General features: G+C 38.4%; 1 protein-coding gene across 47 annotated transcripts in view; it reads right to left on the bottom strand.

The window, feature by feature from the left end:
* The window catches only part of ST7 (suppression of tumorigenicity 7), a 268,221-nt gene that overhangs the window by 152,352 nt on the left and 97,903 nt on the right, over nucleotides 1–17,966 (bottom strand). The window lies entirely within an intron of this gene.

Genomic DNA, 17,966 nt, shown 5'->3' with positions numbered 1-17,966 from the left:
TACTAAGTGAAGTCAGATAAACACAAATATTATATGATATCACTTATATATGGCATCTAAAAAATAATACAAGTGAATCTATTTACAGAACAGAAGTAGGCTCACAGAAATAGAAACACAGAAAATAAACTTACAGTTATTTTCTGTAATAAAGGAGAAAGGGGAAAGGCAGGGAGGGATTAATTAGGAGTATGGGATTAACAGATACACACTGCTATGTATAAAATAGATAAGCAATAAGGATGTGGTGTACAGCACAGGTGTGTGTGTGTGTTAATCATTCAGTCTGGTCCAACTTTTTGTGACCCCATGAACTGTAGCCCACCAGGCTCTTCTGTCCATGGAATTCTCCAGGCAAGAATACTAGAGTGGGTAACCTTTCCGTTCTCCAGGGGATCTTTCTGACCCAGGGATCAAACCTAGGTCTCCAGCACTGCAGGCAGATTCTTTGCTGTTTGAGCCACCAGGGAGGCCCCATAGCACAGGTAACTATATTCAATATCTTGTAATAACCTCTAATGGAAAAGAAACTGTATACATATATATGTATAACTGAATCACACAGCTATATACCTGAAATTAACACAGTAATATTGATAGTAAATCAGCTGTATTTCAATTTTAAAACAAATAAGCAAAATTAAATGCTGCAACAGCATTACATTGTATGAAGGCCTCAGGGTGTGATTAAATATCCTACAGATTTCTCTGATTATTATTTACTGACTTTCTTTTGCTCTTTTTCTGGGTCTTATTCCAGGAACTTCCTTAAAATCCCAACCCTTTTCAGTCCTATTCTTCAAAGACTGAGGCTCAGTCTCAATGCTCCGTGGGGGGGTTCCAGCATAGTCTGCCTGCACTCCTGAGAACTGTAAGCCTGAAATTTTGAGTTACTGTGCTCCCGTTTGCTTTGTCTCAAATTCCCTTTCACAGGGGCCTACCCTGTGCCCTCACTGCCTGAGCACCTCTTTGGTCTCTTGATTTGACACACTTCACTTCCCTCATCCACACCTGAAGCTGGCCAGTTGCAGTGGCTGCATCTCTTTTCCCATTTTGGCACCTGTCCACCTGCCTTGCTCAGCTAGAAAGAACAGCTCTGCCTAGCCAGATGCCAAGAAGTGACAAATCAAGCTCAATCAATAGATGGTAATTAAACTTCTGCTTTAAAAGCCCAGCAGAGGTTGTCAATGGGATTTCTCAATGGATCCCTGCTGCTAAGCAAGGATGTAATTTTATATTTAGTTTTAAAACTTGAACTTTCTCCAATAGGATTCCTAGAGAAAACAATTAAGAGTGAATAAAAGCAATAGTAAGAATTGTTTTATGGCAAAAAAAGGCAATAAGAGAGGATTTGGCATTTCCACAATCAAAATACCTATCACTAGGTAGATGGTGACTAATCTTCATTACTAGGTAAGCTAAACAGAAACACTAAACAGTAATATAGGTCACTTTCAAATATAATCTATTCTCTTGGGTTTTCCTTCAGTCTAGGATCTTTAAGCAAGCTATTTAAAAGATATAATATTGCAGAATGACACCATTGAGGGGAATAGGGTGAAGCGTGAGAGACAAGGACGACTTTAAAGGCTTTAAGAGGAAAAGGCCTCACTGGTCTATACCATATTTCTTACAAAAATGCATTAATATGAATATACTCTTCTCCAGCACATCCAATTCACATCACTGTCCCAAATAATTATTTCTCTAGGAAATGCGAAGTCGAAAACAAAATGTTTCCCATTAAGTGGGAACTACTCTGCTAATGCCATTAGTACATATGCTCTCACTTTAAAACTAAGAGGTTGCTAAATTAGTCACTTAGGTATACTGAACAACTGTGGAAAGGTATTAACCTGCTGGAAAACCCTCACCCCTCACTCTCACATATCCACTGGAGATTTCCAGTTAGGTCTAATGACCAGTAATAACCACAGCCATGCAGATCATCAGGAGTTTCTGATTTACCTAAAGTGGAAAATTGCTGCCAGTGAAAAGTAAATGGAACATATAGTATGTTCTGCCTCTAATGCCTCTTTCACAGGCTAACTTGACATCTGAAGAGCATGATATTTCATGTAGCTTGTTCAATGATAACTTTTTAAAGATCTTATTGACAGATTTTCACCCAACTGGTGTGCTGACTGGATTACAGAGCTCCTAGCCCAGAGCCACCTTGTCTGTTTACCCACATGTACCATTCAAATATCATTACATTCTGTGCTTGTCATGATATGGAAAACAATGAGAAGCCCTAAGTTAATCTTTGTTTTCCAGGGCTTATTTTCACATAGTCCATTTTATCATATGGTGTCTTTAAAGAATGATAACATTTTTGAGCTGGAAAAGACCTCAAATTACCTCTTCCTAAATGGAACTTTTTCAAATATAAGTTCCATAGACTATTAAGAGATGTTAGTTTACTTGGGGGAGGGGCAATTTGAGAAACACTGGGTTAAAGCAGAATTTTTTTGTGCAGGATGTCTCAAAAGCTTCCATATGCTGAATACCTGTAATACTCCAGAAGAGGAGTATAATACACAATTTATCTTTATTAAAGAGTGGAGTCCTAAAAATATCTTTTTTTTCCCAATTGTGGTAAGATATGCATAACAAAAACTTACCATCTTAATCATTTTTAAGGATATGTTCAATAATGTTAAGTATATGTACATTGTTGTGCAATCTCCAGAACTTTTCATCTTGCAAACTGCAACTCTATACCCATTAAACCACAACTCTCCATTTCCCCCTCTCCTCCAGCCCTGCAAAAATAATTCTGCAGAGATAGGAAGGATAAACTATTTTCCTTTTAGATCTCTAAGTTTTTAGCATTCATCCATATGCTACTGCTAACTTTCTAAGCTTTAGAAATTACTGGCATATTTTCATATACCATAATGATGATTTCTGGCCTTTATTTTAACTGTGCCTAAACAGCTGGCTTGAAGCAGCTGGCAACCCAAGAGCGAAATAAAACTGAACGAAGCTAAGCGCCTCCTTGACTAGCATCATGTGCCAGGGCAAGGTCAGCTTTGGTTCCACTTGGCCTTTACTTATAACCTGTCTCAAAAGATCCCTTCTCAGAATATGTGCATCAGTATGTTCATCCTGGCACTGGGTGCTGGATATTCATTCTTCCCCCAGCTGCTCTCTGCTTCACATCCTCTAAAATCATGGTTCCCCATGCCAAGATGAAATGCAAAAGGGTACATTAGTCAAAGACACAGGGAATGAGTACCACGTAAGGTGAGAGGCATGTGCCATGAATATTAATATAACCTAAGCAATTATAATCACTACAATGGGAGCTGGGACACATTAGTTACTAACTGCACAGAAGAGGCAGCAGTTAACCTTGGTGAAGGTTAGGAAGCTCTGCTTGAGTCACTCTGAGGAAGCCTTCATTTTTCCAACTGAGTAACAATGCTAGATTCTCAGCTCCCTAAGACAGCCAATTATTTTCAGGAGCACTGTTAAATTCTCAAAATAAATTTGAATTTGCATTAATTGATGATACATGACATACTACAGATGGGCGGTGGTAAAGTAGAAAAAACATAGGATGAAACAGTTCGTGTGATAGTTAAAATCATTCTTGCAGTTGCTGCTGCTGCTGCTGCTAAGTCGCTTCAGTTGTGTCCAACTCTGTGGGACCCCACAGACGGCAGCCCACCAGGCTCCCCCGTCCCTGGGATTCTCCAGGCAAGAACACTGGAGTGGGTTGCCATTTCCTTCTCCAAAGCATGAAAATGAAAAGTGAAAGACGCTCAGTCATATCCGACTCTTAGCGACCCCATGGACTGCAGCCTACCAGGCTCCTCTGTCCATGGGATTCTCCAGGCAAGAGTACTGGAGGGGGTTGCCATTGCCTTCTCCATTTGCAGTTGCTGGTTGATTTATAAACAACCTACTCTGAAGGAGATCAGCCCTGGAATTTCTTTGGAAGGAATAATGCTAAAGCTGAAACTCCAGTATTTTGGCCACCTCATGCGAAGAGTTGACTCATTGGAAAAGACCCTGATGCTGGGAGGGATTGGGGGCAGGAGGAGAAGGGGACGACAGAGGATGAGATGGCTGGATGGCTTCGCTGACTCGATGGACGTGAGTCTCAGTGAACTCCGGGAGTTGGTGATGGACAGGGAGGTCTGGCGTGCTGCGATTCATGGGGTCGCAAAGAGTCGGACACGACTGAGCGACTGATTTGATCTGATCTGATACTCTAACAATATTTCAATAAGTGGGATAAAATAATAGTTGTCAGGAGCCACGTTAGGCATTACTGACAAAATGGAGGCATGGCCCCAGACCCCTCTCCTCATTCTACAGGCATGGCCCCGGGATGAAGGAGTTAGGCCTTGTAATTCTGACTTGTCTTTTCCTCTCCTTGGCTGAGTTGACTGAAAAAGAATATTAAGGTGCTTATTGTTCTTGAGAGGAGCATGAGAAGGCACAAAGCCTTCTGGAGCTGTGCTCAGAAAATAATTCATAAAGTTAATCATTGACATTTGTTCAAGGACTTTTACAAAAGAGTGTTCCAGGATGAGCACAGAGGCCATAGTTTGAGGCCATGGGAGGGATTGCTATCTGAAGCCTATTTGTGAGGAGAATGTTTATGGCAAAGGAGTTTACTGAATTTAAGGCTTAGAAATAATTAAAACAGTTAGAAGTTAAAGATTTAAGGAATGTTGTAAAGTTAGCATATTTTACTATAGCTTATAGAAGTTAGGAATTTTTAGAGACACTATAGCTAGAAGTCTTTTTAAGAGATAGTGAGCTCAGGATGTTAGGGGCAAACAGGATTTAGGAAGATAAGTAGTAAACTGAGGAATGTAGCATGAGTTACAATGTAATCATAAGTTAACTATAGGACACATTAGAGGAGGTAGATAATAGATGATAAGGCTGATTCCGAGAGAATCCCTAAAGCAGGAACTCTTTTTGAAGAGCAACAATAATTTATGGAGATAATAAATCTGGGAGAGGGGGAACTGAAAATGTCAAACCTCTGGCCTAATGTTTTTGTAAAAGTATAAAAGAGAATCTTAAACTTGAAATAAACAGGCAGTCCAAAAGAAAACTGAGAGGCTCCCTCATCGCCGACACTATCTCTTCAGGTTGAATCCCTGGCTGCTCGAGCTGGACTCCAGCAAATAGTAGTAATAAAAACAATTTAGTACTGGACTGGAGACATCACCCACTCAGAGGCAGAGAAAGAAAATGTTTTCTATAAAAGGAAAAGATAATAAAGAAGGAAAAAAAAGATATTCACACTTAAAAAGTGTATTTGGGGAATGAATAGCAACTTACTTAAACCGGACCAGTGTCTTAAACTGTGAAACTCATGATAATATATGAAGTTGTCTTTCCCTCTTTACAGCATAAATGAGACTTCCAAAGAGAACTAAGCTATCAGACCTGCTAAATGTTTCCAAAAACAAAACAAAAACATTAATTTGTAAGAATGAAACAGAAAATAAAGCAGCTTTACCAGATTCAAGAAAATGCTCCAAAAACTGTATCCCAGCTCAGCCAACATCATGTCAATAAGTATCTGTTGGATGCTAAATGAAATGTCACTGGATAGAGTTGAAGGAAATTTAAGAGAATTGATCAGAAGCCTCCTTGCTAATACAGTTGAAGAAAAGCTCCGGAAGGGTAACACTGAATCATCTGTTATGGGTCTGACAGTCTCTCTTTGATCAACCTAACCTTTAAACAGACTCCTCTGAATATTTTTCCCAACTAGGCTTTGACTCTTAGACTGGCATGTCTGTCTTTGCATCGCCCAACTTTAGCGAGAATCTTATTAAAAAGGTTTAGCCAGAATCTCCCACCCTTGATATCTTATCACCCTTAATATTTAACCAAATTTCTCACCTCCCCCATCCCCCAAAACAATAACTGGTCACTCTGGTCAGTCTTCAGCAAGAATTCTTTTAGAATCCTTTTACAGCAGTTTAGCAAAGAACTTCCCTACCCTCTTAGTAATTTTCTACCCACCAATCCCCACCCTCACCCTGTTCCTTGACAATGAACCCCCACTTTTCCCTGTTGTGATCAGAATCGATCCCAGTTCCATACTGAGATCTCTTTCTCCCTACTGCAACAGTCCCTGCTTTTACTGCTTTAACTATCGTCCGTCCAGCTCTGGTTTTGTTTGAGAGGCCTTAGTCCTTGTTCCACTCTGGAAAACAGTTTGGCAATTCTTCAAAATGTTAAACACAGACTTAGCACAAGACCTAGCAGTTCCACTCCTAGGCATATACCCATAGGAACTGAAAAGATATGTCCTTGTAAAAATTTGTACATAAATGTCCACAGCAGTATTATTTTTAAAGCCAGAAACTAGAAGCATCCCACATCCCCATCAAATGGTGAATGGATAAAGAAACTGTGGTATCTCCATACAAAAGATCAATACTCAGCAACAGAGAGGAACAGAGCACTGAAATATGCCACCACATGGACGGATCTTGAAACATGCAAAATAAAAGAAGCCAGTCACAAAAGACCGTTACGTTGCATGAGTCCACTTATATGAAGTTTCCAAAATAAGAAACCCCAGAGACATAAGGCAGATTAGTGGTTCCCAGGGAGTGAGGGGACACGGAAACACAGAGTTTCTATCGGAGCTGATGCAAACATTCTAAAATCAGATGGTGACGATGGTTGGACAACTCTAGATATTCTAAAAATCACTGAATTGCATACTTTAAAAGGATACATTTTACTGTAACTACACTAAGAGACTTCCCTGGTGGCTCAGATGGTAAAGAATCCTCCTACAATGCAGGAGACCTGGGTTCAATCCCTGGGTTGGGAAGATCCCCTGGAGGAGGGCATGGCAACCCACTCCAGTATTCTTGCCTGGAGAATCCCTATGGACACAGGAGCCTGGCTGGCTACAGTTAATAGGGTCGCAAAGAGCTGGATACAACTTAGCGACTAAGCACAGCACAAAGCATTATTTAAAAAGTAAATAAATAAGTCATTTCCACAGCTTTGTCTGTTCAATAGGTGTTTGCTGAGGGCCTATTATATGCCAGGCACTGAGAAAATAATAAAACACAGACATGGTTCCTGCCCTCCCACAGCTTACAGTCTTGTGGAGGAAGGCTGGGTTTAAACCCTGGTTCACAATTTACTGTAATCTGGGAAAGTATCTTACTTCCTCATCTATAAATAGGGTAAAAGACAAGTGCCCAGTGGCTGGCGAATTGGAAGGACTTCCTGAGTGTTAGTAATTATTAAGTAACTATAAAAGCACAGCATAAATACTGTAGAGAGAAGGAATACAAATAAAACAAGAAGGCTTAGGTTGGGAAGCTGTAGAAAGTATCACTTCAGAAAATGACATTTGGGCTAAAATGTGAAGGACCAGCTAAAGGCAGAAAGATTTAAAGAAAAACAGACAAAGGAAAATATAAGTACAAAGGTCCTGAGGCAAGGAAAAGCTTGAGGCCTTCCAAGAACTATGTGTGATCAGCTGATACTTAAGTGAGGGAGAGATAAGCAGAAGCCAGAATGCGCCAGGTCTTGTAGACAAAAATAATAATAATGGATTTTATTCTATGTACAACAGAAAATCACTGAAGGCTTTTAAGCAGAAGTATGACATGATCCAAATTACATTTCCAAAGATCCCTGGCTGCTATGAGGGGAAGAAGGCTACTGGTGTGCTCCAGGGAAGAGATAAGGTGACCCAGATTCCACTGTGGTAGAGATCCTAATAGCCCTGGCAGGGCTGAGACATACAGAAATGAAACAAGGATCTGCACCAGAATCCCTTCCATTCATTGCTACCCATGCAGTCTGCATTGAACAGAACACCAAAGGAAAAGTGAACATGATGTAGAAGAAAGCACACCATACCTACTTGAACCAAAAGCCCTCAAATTCCTAGTTCCACTGCCAAACAGCAATACAATCTTGGCAGACTTCATCCTCAATTCCTTCAGTTCAGTTCAGTCATTTAGTTGTGTCTGACTCTTTGCAATCCCATGGACTGCAGCATGCCAGGCTTCCCTGTCCATCATGAACTCCCAGAGCTTATTCAAACCCATGTCCATCAAGTCACTGATGCCATCCATCTATCTCATCTTCTGTTATCCCCTTCTTCTCTGGCCTTCAATCTTCCCAGCATCAGAGTTTTTTCTAATAAAGTCAGTTCTTCGAATCAGGTGGCCAAAGTATTGGAGTTTCAGCTTCAGCATAAGTCCTTCCAATGAATATTCAGCATTGATTTCCTTTAGGATTGACTGGTTTGATCTCCTTGTTATCCAAGGGACTTTCAAGAGTCTTCTCCAACACCACAGTTCAAAAGCATCAATTCTGCACTCAGCTTTCTTTATGTTCCAACTCTCACATCCATACATGATTACTGGAAAAACCATAGCCTTGACTAGATGGACCTTTGTTGGCAAAGTAATATCTCTGCTTTTTAATATGCTGTCTAGGTTTGTCATAGCTTTTCTTCCAAGGAGCAAGTGTCTTTTAATTTTGTGGCTTATCAGAATAATCAGAATAACAGTTCTACCTCACAGGTAGACTTAAGGTACTCTATGACTTAATTGACTTACATGTGAAAGTGCTGCAGAGTATCAGGCAATGATAGTGTTAGTCAGTTTAAGAGATACACCCAAAACAAAAACAAAGTACAGATTGTGATTAATTGTTTGTTTCTCTTTCAGGTCAAGTTGTTTTTTGTTTTGTTTTGTTTCAGCGAGTACCTGCTAAGCTTCTCCAAAATACTTGGGCTTGTTGAGAAGACAGCAGGAAGCCATCTATTTGTTCCACAGCACTTACTTGCTGGGAAAACCATACAGTTGTTGCAGATAAAAGTCCTTTCCCAAAGACACAGCCTGGGGAGTGAAAGTTCTATAAAGAAAACTCTTCCCTAAAGAAGTCCAGCAAAGGAATGTATGAACATAGAGAAAAGCAGTGAACATTTTCTATAAAACAGGTTTATGAAGCAACTAATATAATGATTGATTTTAAGAGATATGCGGCAAAGTAAATGACACAATTATCCTGTTTACATGCTTAAACTTCTGCCGAAATAAATTATACCCAAATTTTACCTGAAAAACAAAACACTTTGGTCTTCCTGCTGGTGAAGACGCCTCTGTACACATTAGAGTCACCACTTTCTCTGAAGTATACTTGTAGTAAGGGTACACCTGGGATTTTTCTCAAGTTAATTAAACAATTAAAAAAAAAAAAGAAAGTAAATTCTTCTGAGACTTTTCTGGAAGCCCCTGATAGAAGCATATAGGGAAGTAGTTTTTTAATTACCTTGATCGTTCATTAATGTTTTTGCTCACTTATAATTATATCATATTCCTTCCTAAAAGTCTTCCAAGAAAGCATTAATTAAAGCAAAAGCAAAGAGTTATGCGTTTATTTACCAATATGTTTAATCAGATAATGAAAAAGAGAAAAAAAGAAAAACTTTCTCATATATATTGTCCCATAAACTTCTATCTTAAAGAGGAAAAAAAGATTTTTATGTCTTAATAAAATACCATATTAAAAAGCCAAAAGTAGCAAAACAAAAAGCATCTTTAAATAAATGCCATATTATGTTGTCATAGCTGTATTAATTATTGAATGTACAGTAGGAAATCTAACGATTTCCAAGAATAGAGATTTAACATTTGGAAAATTATTGAACTTCAAATCCTCTACACAGACACTGATACAGATTAATATAAACAATGGCTGTTGGAAATTGCTATAAATTGCACACATTTGCATACAATTATGTCAGCTGGGTGAAGGGGACACTGGAAGGATAACAGTGTATACAAGTATTTTCTGAGTTTCTATGTTCTTTAAAATCCAGCCTCCTTCCTAGAAGCAAATAAACTATGCTCCTATAGAAAAAGAGAAGAAACCAAGAAAGCAGTAGATGAAATTACACAAATGTAAGCATAAAAATCTTTCTCCACTACCCCTCAACTGAAGGAAACAAAATGAATAGAAATGAAAGTTTTATCATTCTGAAAACATTTGATCTTTGTTCTGATTTAAGGCAAAAAAAAAAAAAGAGAAAAGAATTAGAACTATATTTCACCATTTACATAAAATCATCAGTCATATTATTAAAAAAACCTTACCGCTCAGATTTTCTTTCAAATTTAATTCTGCCTATAGCCTCAAAAGAGAACTGAGTGAAATAAAAAACAAAAGCAAACAAACTAAAAAGCAAACACAAGATTCTATTTTCAGTTATTTTTAATTCTGATTGAGATATTTTTCCATGTACAGCACAATGCCCCTATCAGAGTATGTTAAAAAAAAAAAAAAATCTGCTTCAAACTACCATTAAATATAGATAAATGAGAAAATCAGCAAGTCAAAAACAGTTCAGTTCAGTTCAGTCACTCAGTTGTATCCAACTCTTTGTGACCCCATGGACTGCAGCACGCCAGGCCTCCCTGTTCATCACCAACTCCGGAGCTTACTCAAACTCATGTCCATCGAGTCGGTGATGCCATCCAACCGTCTCATCCTCTGTCGTCCCCTTCTCCTCCCACCCTCAATCTTCCCCAGCATCAGGGTCTTTTCTAATGAGTCAGTTCTTCACAACAGGTGGCTAAAGTATTGGAGTTTCAGCTTTAATATCAGTCCTTCCAATGATATTCAGGACTGATCTCCTTTTGGATAGACTAGGTGGATCTCCTTGAAGTCCAAGGGACTCTCAAGAGTCTTCTCCAACACCACAGTTCAAAAGCATCAATTCTTCAGTGCTAAGCTTTCCTTATACTCCAACTCTCCATACATGACTACTGGAAAAAGCATAGATTTGACTAGAAGGACCTTTGCTGGCAAAGTAATGTCTCTGCTTTTTAATATGCTGTCTGGGTTGGTCATAACTTTTCTTCCAAGGAGTAACCATCTTTTAATTTCATGGCTACAATAACCATCAGCAGTGATTTTGGAGCCTCCCAAAATAAAGTCTGACACTGTTTCCACTGTTTACCCATCTATTTCCCATGAAGTGATGGGACTGGATGCCATGATCTTAAGTTTACTGAATGTTGAGTTTTAAGCCAACTTTTTCACTCTCCTCTTTCACTTTCATCAAGAGGCTCTTTAGTTCTTCTTCACTTTCTGCCATAAGGGTGGTGTCATCTGCATATCTAAGGTTATTGGTATTTCTCCCAGCAATCTTGATTCCAGCTTGTGCTTCATCCAGCCCAGCATTTTGCATGATGTACTCTGCATATAAGTTAAATAAGCAGGGTGACAATATATAGCCTTGATGTACTCCTTTACCTATTTGGAATCAGTCCGTTGTTCCATGTCCAGTTCTAACTGTTGCTTCCTGACCTGCATACAGATTTCTCAGGTGGCAGGTCAGGTGGTCTGGTACTCCCATCTCTTGAAGAATTTTCCACAGTTTGTGGTTATCCACACAGTCAAAGGCTTTGGCATAGTCAATAAAGCAGAAATAGATGTTTCTCTGGAACTCTCTTGCTTTTTCGATGATCAAGTGGATGATAGCAATTTGATCTCTGGTTCCTCTGTCTTTTCTAAAACCAGCTTGAACATCTGGAAGCTCATGGTTCACATACTGTTGAAGCCTGGCTTGGAGAATTTTGAGCATTACTTTACTAGCATGTGAAATGACTGCAATTGTGCGGTAGCTTGAGCATTCTTTGGCATTGACTTTTTTGGGGACTGGAATGAAAACTGACCTTTTCCAGTCCTGTGGCCACCGCTGAGTTTTCCAAATTTGCTGGCATATTGAGTGCAGCACATTCAAAGCATCATCTTTTAGGATTTGAACTAGCTCAACGGGAATTCCATCATCTACACTAGATTTGTTTGTAGTGATGCTTCCTAAGGCCCATTGACTTTGAATTCCAGGATATCTGACTCTAGATGAGTGATCATACTATCGTGATTATCTGGGTCATGAAGATCTTTTTTATATAGCTTGTCTCTGTATTCCTGCCACCTCTTCTTAATATCTTCTGCTTCTGTTAGGTCCATACCTTTTCTGTCCTTTATTGAGCCCATCTTTGCATGAAATGTTCCCTTGGTATCTCTAATTTTCTTGAAGAGATCTCCAGTCTTTCCCATTCTATTGTTTTCCTCTATTTCTTTGCATTGATCACTGAGGAAGGCTTTCTTATCTCTCCTTGCTATTCTTTGAACTCTGCATTCCAATGGGTATATTTTTCATTTTCTCCTTTGCTTTTCACAGCTATTTGGAAGCCCTCCTCAGACAGCCACTTTGGCTTTGAATTTCTTTTTCTTGGGGATGGTCTTGATCCCTGTCTCCTGTATAATGTCATGAACCTCCCTCTATAGTTCATCAGGTACTCTATTAGATCTAGTCCCTTAAATCTATTTCTACTATATAATTTATAGTAGAAATAATTATATCTATTTCTACTATATAATTGTAAAGGATTTGATTTAGGTCATACCTGAATGGTCTAGTGGTTTTCCCTACTTTCTTCAATTTAAGTCTGAATCTGCCAATAAGGAGTTCATGATCCGAGCCACAGTCAGTTCCCGGTCTTGCTGAGAGAATCAGCAAAAGTCAAAAACAAGGGATTTCTTAACTTTTCTGCCTCTTGAGAGATGAAAAAACTGAAAGTTCGGAGTTTTTGCTCCACTCTATCTGCTTATTTAAGTGGAGGATTGAGGCACCAATAATACTGCCTGAAGTGACAGGACTAACCCATTATTTTGGCACAAAATAGATACACTAGGTTGGTCACAAGGTGTGTTGGCCAAGGTCAGGATGTATGATTTCTTCCTTTATCTCTCAAGCTGAAGTCTATCCAATGTTTGATGTATAGAGTATATAAACATTTACTTTTTTCCCTCAAAGTATGCAAGTTCATAAACTAGATTTAATCATAAACTAGTGGAATTACATCTTTTGAGGCAATTTCACAGATTTATTGCATCTTAGAAAATTTAGCACATTTAAAACATGTTAGAAAAGGAAAAAAAAAAAAAACAAGTGAACTGATCTATTGCTGCTTAGCATTCTAACAGGAGACTAACTCTTTTAAATATATCCCAAGGACCACTATGAAAGTGTGACTGAATTTCATATCACAATGAGTACAAAATTAAAAGCTTTTAATTAATCAATAATTAATCAATAATGACTCTGATCTCCATGGCAGTACATGTGCAATGAGCTGTCTGCTTTAAGGTTAAAAAAATATAAGATAGGGTCCTGTTGGCAAGATTACCATTCGCTATGGACAGATCTGTGTCCCCCTAAATTTGTATATTGAAACTCTAACCTCCAATGTGATAGTATTTGGAGTTGGGGCTTTGGAGACAATTAGGTTTAGATGAGGTCATGAGAGTAGAACCCTCATGATGCGATCAATACCCTAATAAGAAGAGACAACAGAGAGCTTTCTCTTTGTGTGTGTGTGTACGCGCCATGCAAGGATATGCCAAAAAAGTGGTTGTCTGCAAGCCAGGAAGAGAGAGAGCACCAGAGATGGGAAACACTAGCACTTTGATCTTGGAATTCTCACCCTCCAGACTCTGAAAAATTTCTGTTGTTTAAACCACGCAGTCTATGGTATTTTGTTATGGCAGCCCCAAATGACATACTCCATCAAACCAGTGATAAACAAGGTATCCTTTACAATAGAGGACAAACTACACATACAATCTGAAAAATGGGCTTGGATTCTTAAGCTTTGTCCTATATATTAATTCTCCAAGTGACAACTAGTGTAACTATTGTTTATTCTCTTTTCCTGTCATCGTGATGGCTACACACTTCCTTTTCCCGTCAGCGTCACTCTCCAGTACCCACTCATAGGCAAGCCTCCATCTTTGCTACACCTATGGATTCAGACCTGCCATTTACAGTACTATTTCAGCTTATATTCTTCCTCTCTGATGTAAAGAAGTAAAATTCAAACTTCCTGACTAATGTTCTCTGAAGAGTAGAGCGTTTACATCTAATTTTTTCTTATCACTTAATCTGGGATTTAGATCATTTATATAAGCTGTTCTTTGGTTATCTAATTATTTTACATCATAAATTATCTGCTTCAAATTACCTGTAAAAATCATCATAGGTTATTTCTACCTCCCCTCCTCTCACCCCCACCACACAGACATAAAAGTTGTAAAACGTTCAAATAAATTTCAGCAAGCTGGACAGTAAAAAGGCTGGGCTAATGGACTTGAAACTTGTGAAACCTGCCCTTACGGCTTCTCCTGTTAGTGAAGGAGTCTTTAGAGCTGACTTGCATGACAGGGACTACAAGAAAAAGGCCAAATATTTGATCTATCTCATTTCCTAACACCCACTCACCTCAGAGATCTGAAACTCCATGTCTGGGAGTTTCGATTCCATGATGCTTATAATTGGCTTCACAAGCGAGGAATTAAGATTTTCTTTTTCTATTTATTTATAGGAAAAGCAATATTACACTAAACACTATGTTAATTATTTTTAAATATCCTGTAAGCTATCATTTTATTGGAATTACTTTCATTACTACCTATTAGCTTTCACACACATTTATTATTGTTGAAATCATATTATAGGTTCTATTCCATTTAACATGACACCTTAAGTGTACTTCATAGTTTTCATTGTAATGATTTGATGAGATTATGTCATGATGATATAATATGTTAGTGACATAACATCACTAACATACCATCTCTCTTCTGATGAACATTGAGGTTACTTCCAATTATTTGCTACTGTGTGAAACAATACAGTTTGATCATGATGTGAACACGTATTACTTAGGATGGATTGCTAGGGAATGGATTACTAGCCGAAACGGTTTTAGCAATTTTTCTACTTTTCTGTGGTTTACCTTTTTTTTTTTTAATTCCCAGGAGGAACTGTGCCAATGACTTCATCAGCAATGAACAGTTCCTGGTTTCTTTTTAAAATAAAAACATACAAATTTTGCTGCAAATTCACCAATATGAGATGTTCTCTTTTTGTGATGGAAGGGGGGAATTACCTCAATAATTTAAAAGTGTCATCTATGTGTTATAAATTTGCACAAAGTCTTTGATACAGAATTATGAAGAACACTTTTTCTTGTTCACTTTACTACTTCTATTTCCCTTTCTGTGAATTATCTGTTTTGCCCATTCATCTATAAAAGTCTTGATGTTTGAGGGATAAAAACAAACCAGTGCTTTATACACACAACCCTCCATATCCTCAGGTTCCCCATCTGTGGATTCAACCAACCACAATTAAACACACTTAGAAGAAAGATTTCAGAAAGTTCCAAAAAGCAAAACTTGAATTAGCTGAGTATTGGCACTGTATTTATCACATTGTATTAAGTAAACTAGGAACTTCTCTGGTGGTTCAGATGGTAAAGAATCTGCCTGAGATGCGGGAGGCCTGGGTTCAGTCCCTGGGTCAGACAGATCCCCTGGAGAAGGGAATGGCTATTCACTCTAGTATTCATGCCTGGAGAATTCCATGGACAGAGGAGCCTGGCAGATTGTTTACAGTATATGGGAGCCTACAGGTTATTTACAGTATATGGGAAGATGTACATAAGTTAAATGTAAATACTATACCATTTTATACAAGGGGAACTTGAACATCCACAGATTTTGGTGTCTGTAGGAGTCCTAGAACCAATAACCTATAGATTTCAAGGGATGACTGTGCTTTATACATATTCCTTATCAGTCATACAGGTGCATGTCTATTTTCCCCCTCATTCTAAAAACTGTTATCAAATATACATTTAAAATAGTTTTCAAATCTATATTTTTCTTTGTTTCTCTATTTTTTAAGCCCCCAAATATATATCCTTTCACAGTTCCATTATATATATTCTGCTTTACATTACTTTAGGTTTTCTATAACATTTTTTCATTAATTTCATCAATTTTTTCATAAGTTCACTAATTTATTTCAATTTTACATTGGTATATAGTTAAATAAGTTGATGCAAATAATTTTTAAAAACTGCTACTCAGCTCCCCAACACAGGTACTTTAATCTTTCTTTTTTTGGAACATATTTCATTATATTGTTTATATATTGCTGAATCTATTTCTAGACTCAAGTATTGTTCCATAGATCTGTGTTTATACTTTTTCACCATTATTACTCATTGCTCCTCTATTTGGAAAGTTCCCTGGAAAGCTGCCTTATTTATTTTTCCATAAGATCATTCTTTCAAGTTCTCCCCAAAATCTCAGACTGATTTTGACTAAAATTATATTATATGCATAAATTAGTTTTAAAAGGTCATGGACTGGATTTATAAATTAAAATGCTGCATGCACACAGAAAGAATGCTTTGGCTTTCTAATATTTGCTTTCTGTTGCTCTCACAGTGAAGAAGCTTCATGCCTATTTCTTGAGACTGTTGTGTATATCAAGGTCTCTGTGATTCTATTTCTATGCCTCAGCCTTTACTTAGTTCAAAACATATTTGAAGGCCCACCATCTGTTCTAGCTACAAAACACCTAGAAAGAGACAAGGTTTTCCACTCAGCTGGAATTGTGAAAGAGGCAAAGGAAAATTAATTCAGCACTGTAATTAGAAACCTGTCCCCTTATACATGGTGTTACAGTCATGAATAACCTGATACTCTGATTGCCTTGTCTACATATTCTGCTTCAACTGATTCCATAGTTTTTAGACCATTTTGACCTTTGTGATACACAACCTCTTCTTCGCTGACCAGCCAGTGTCTAAATCCACCCACCATTCATGTTTAGCAGACCCTTCCTTTCCTATCCATGGGGCTTGGCTACACCCCAGGTCCTCACAGCAAAAGATGCTAATGCATATGCCTTGACTAGTTACACTGATCAAATGATGAAGAAATTTCAAAACTTAATTTTATAGAGCATAGTGAAGTCGCTCAGTCGTGTCCGACTCTTTGCAACCCCATCGACTGTAGCCTACCAGGATCCTCCATTCATGGGACTTTCCAGGCAAGAGTACTGGAGTGGGTTGCCATTTCCTTCTCCAGGGGATCTTCCTGACCCAAGGATCGAACCTGGGTCTCCCGCATTGTAGGCAGACGCTTTACCATCTGAGCCATCAGGGAAGCCGGTAATATTTAATTTTAATATTTAAGCATCAAATCCTATAAACTGGTAGAAGCCTAAGGCTCAAGGTCAGAAATAAATTAAAATATAACTAATAATTATTTGGTATCTTAGAATTTGATCTAATATTGGTGCTCTGTGGTGACACAGATAAGTGGGATAGCGGGGACATATGTATATATATAACTGTTTCACTTCTTTATACAGCAGAAACCAGTACAGAATTGTAAAGCAACTATGCTGCTGCTGCTGCTACTGCTAAGTCGCTTCAGTCGTATCCGACTCTGTGCGACCCCAGAGACGGCAGCCCACCAGGCTCCCCCGTCCCTGGGATTCTCCAGGCAAGAACACTGGAGTGGGTTGCCATTTCCTTCTCCAATGCATGAAAGTGAAAATTGAAAGTGAAGTCGCTCAGTCGTGCCAACTCTTTGTGACCCCATGGACTGCAGCCCACCAGGCTCCTCCATCCATGGGATTTTCCAGGCAAGAGTACTGGAGTGGGGTGCCATTGTCCTCTCCGGTAAAGCAACTATATGCCCAACTTAAAAAAAAAAAGTAGTCCTATACTTCACAGTACATTTGACCAAAGCACTACATTTATGAAATGAAGTATCTGAAGAATAACATTATTCTCAATTCTGGAATAAATCTAGATGTATACATTTCAAATTAGCAGGAATTTCATATATATACTTATATGTGCCAGAAATATCACACACACATGCATATACAGCGTTGCCATGATTTGTGTTATTCTAGCCTGGTGGGTTGCCATCTATGAGGCTGCACAGAGTCAGACAAGACTGAAGCAACTTAGCAGCAGCAGCAGCATGTGTTAGACATATAAGAAACATTTCTTAACTTAAAACATTTCTTGTCATTTCCCTTTAAAATAATTTCTACTCAA

This window comes from Bos grunniens, chromosome 4 (assembly GCF_055505025.1).
Source record: "Bos grunniens cultivar Pamir isolate PY7600 chromosome 4, Bosgru_T2T1.0, whole genome shotgun sequence".
Lineage (NCBI taxonomy): Eukaryota > Metazoa > Chordata > Mammalia > Artiodactyla > Bovidae > Bos > Bos grunniens.
The sequence above is the reverse complement of the archived record's forward strand: the minus strand, read 5'-3'. Positions and strand labels throughout refer to the sequence as shown.